Here is a 3,292-nt window from a genome sequence, read left to right as displayed (position 1 = left end):
TTTGGTCTGTTTATGGCTCTTTCTTTTTCTAAAATTTATTTATTTTATGTATGTGAATACACTGTAGCTGTCTTCAGACACACCGGAAGAGGGCGCTGGATCTCTGGATCTCATTGCAGATAGTTGTGAGCCACAATGTAGCTGCTGGGAACTGAACTCAGGACCCCTGGAAGAGCAGTCAGTGCTCTTAACCTCTGAGCCATCTCTCTAGAACAAACAAACAAACAATCCACTACAGACAGCAGACTGAAAGGCAAGACAGGCATGGTGACAGCTAAGGCTGCAGTGGATTGGCGCAGCTTTGGACTACAAACTTAAGGAGAGGTGTTAGAAGCCATAAACACACTTTTCCTCCTCCCTTGGTGGTAACAGTGTCGGGCTAAGATATAAAAGTTAATTTATAGGCAGAATTAACCTCTTGGCCAATCTTCGAAAACCTTTCTTTCAAGCTGGCTGTGGTGGCAAATGCCTTTAGGCAGAAGCAGGAAATTTTCTGTGAGTTCTAGGCCAGTGTCTTAGTAGGGTTTAACTGCTGTGAACAGACACCGTGACTAAAACAACTCTTGAAAAGAACATTTAATTTCGGCTGGCTTCCAGGTTCAGAGGTTCAGTCTAATGTCTTGAGGATGTAGCTCAGTTTATAAGAGTACTTGTCTAGATTACACAAAGCACTGGGTTCAATTCACCAGTGGTGAGTATGCACTTGCGAGGTGGAGGGTCATTCAAGTTCAAGGTCATCCTCAGCTCCGTAAGTAGCAGGTTCAACGCCAGTCTGTAATAAATGAGCCTGTTTTTTTTGTTTTTAAAGTGGGGCCCTTCTCTACTCATTCTTTTTTTTTTTTCATCACAAGCTGTGGGTCATGGAGAGAAGACCAGAGAGCAGTGTGCACGGTAGCACACATTTGACAAAGTCAGGACAGAACATCCACAAGTTGAGTGAGCCTCCATGCCAGTAAGGCACTGTTTTTTGGTTTTTGGGTTTTTTTGTTTGTTTGTTTGTTTTTGGTTTTTTTTGAGACAGGGTTTCTCTGTGTAGCCCTGGCTGTCCTGGAACTCACTCTGTAGACCAGGCTGTCCTTGAACTCAGAAATCCGCCTGCCTCTGCCTCCCAAGTGCTGGGATTAAAGGCATGTGCCACCACGCCTGGCTCCTTACCTTTTTTTTTTTAAGATAGATTTATTTACTTATTTATTTATTTTTCATATGTGAGTACACTGCTGTTATCTTCAGACACACCAGAAGAGGGCATCAGATTCCATTACAGATGGTTGTGAGCCACCATGTGGTTTCTGGGAATTGAACTCAGGACTCTGGAAGAGTAGTCCATGCTCTTAACTGCTAAGCCATCTCTCCAGCCGCCCATTCCCCCGCAACCAGGCAACTCTTATAAAGGACAACATTTAATTGGGGCTGGCTTACTGGTTCTGAGGTTCAGTCGATTATCATCATGGTAGGAAGCATGGCAGTGTCCAACCAGTCATTGTGCTGGGGATTTCTACATCTTGTTCCAAAGGCAAACAGGAGAAGACTGGCTTCCAGGCAGCTAGGAGTAGGGTCTCAAAGCCCTTCTCTAACAAGGCTACAACTACTCTAACAAGGCCACACCTCCTAATAGTGCCACTCCATGAGCCAAGCACTCCCTAGCCCCCATAGGCATATTCAAACACATAAGTCTATGGGAGCCATACCTAGCTGTAGTATAGTGCAAAATACATTTAGTCCAGCTTCAAAAGTCCCACAGTTTATACCAGTCTTAACAACAAAGTTCAAAGTCTCTTCTTAGGTTCATGCAATCTCTTAACTGTAATCCCTTAAGAAATCAAAATAAAAAAGATCACATATCTCCAACATCTTGTAGAATATACATTATCATTCCATAGTGTCATGGTGAGGAAATACTGGGCCAAAGTAATACAGAAAACCATCTCCAAACTCTGTCTCCATTTCTGATGTTAAAGCACTCTTCAATTCTCCAACTCCTTTCATCCTTGTTGACTGCTGTTGGCAGATCTGGCATTGAGCAGCAACTAACTTTGTTCTCTTGGGCTGGTTCTATTCCCTGTTAGCAGTTGTCCTTGGTAGGTATCCCATGGCTCTGACATCTCTAACATCTTGAGGTATTCAAGGCAACTTCAACTTTACATCTTTTTGTTCCAGTGTATAGGGTCCATACATAATCTTCTGGGCTCCTCCAAAGGCTTGAGTCACTTCTCCAGCTCTGCCCTCTGTAGCACTCTAGTTAACTCTACTCCACTGCTGCTGCTGTTCTTGGTGGTCATTCCATGGTACTGGCATCTCCAATATGCTGGGGTCTTCCAGTGGAACTAGGCTTCACCAATAGCCTCTCATAGGCTCCCTTCAAGCCTCAAGTTCTTTGCATGATCCCTTTAGTTCTGGGCTGTCAACTGCAATTGAGGCTGTACCATCACCAGTAGCCTTCTCTGGCCTCACCAGTGCCAAGCCTCAGATGCTCTCCATGACCCCCTTATGCCTTCAAAACCAGTACCATCTGAGTGATTCTTACACATTACAAAGTCCAGGTAGATCAAGCATGAGGTAGGTATAGCCTTGGCTATCTCTGGAACATAAATTCTTGCCAGAAGGTTTCACCTCAGTGATGCTGATCTCTTTGTAATCACTGCTAATTTCATAGCTCCAGCTAACCAGCATCAATTGTCCCTTTTACTTTTGACTCTAAAGCCAGAGCCACATGGCTGAAGCTTCCAAGTGCTGCTTGCTGAACCTGGAACTTGGCCCCCTTGTTCTATTACATTATCATCAGCTTTCTGCCTTCATTGCCTAAGCTTGGCTGTCCTAAAACTTGCTTTGTAGGTTGACCTTGAACCTCACTCAGAGATCTGCATGGCTGACTTCTGAATGCTGGGATTAGAGGTGTGTATCACCTAACTTCTCTATACCAGATTGGCCTTGAACTGAGAGATCTGCTTGCCTCTGTCTCTTGGGATTAAAGGCCTGTACTACTGTGGCTGGACCTAAGCTTTTCATGGCCACTATTTCTCAAGAGCTGGATCAAAAGCCTGTGTCCTCCATTTCTGGATTGTAATTCATTCCAGATTAAAAGTCTGAATGAGTGCCATGAAAAAAAAAGTCTGAATGAAAATAATAACCAATTAATAATAAAGCCTTACATGGTACTGAAAGAGGAAAATTACAGAACTCTTCCTGAACTCTTCAACTCAGAGTCCCCTTACCCCTCCCATCTAGAGACTGTTCCTGGAACACTCCTGAACTTTTTACCCCAGAGTACATTCCTGAACTCTTCACCCCAGAG

The sequence above is a fragment of the Mus caroli genome, chromosome 6, assembly GCF_900094665.2.
Source record: "Mus caroli chromosome 6, CAROLI_EIJ_v1.1, whole genome shotgun sequence".
Classification (NCBI taxonomy): Eukaryota; Metazoa; Chordata; class Mammalia; order Rodentia; family Muridae; genus Mus; species Mus caroli.
The sequence above is the reverse complement of the archived record's forward strand: the minus strand, read 5'-3'. Positions refer to the sequence as shown.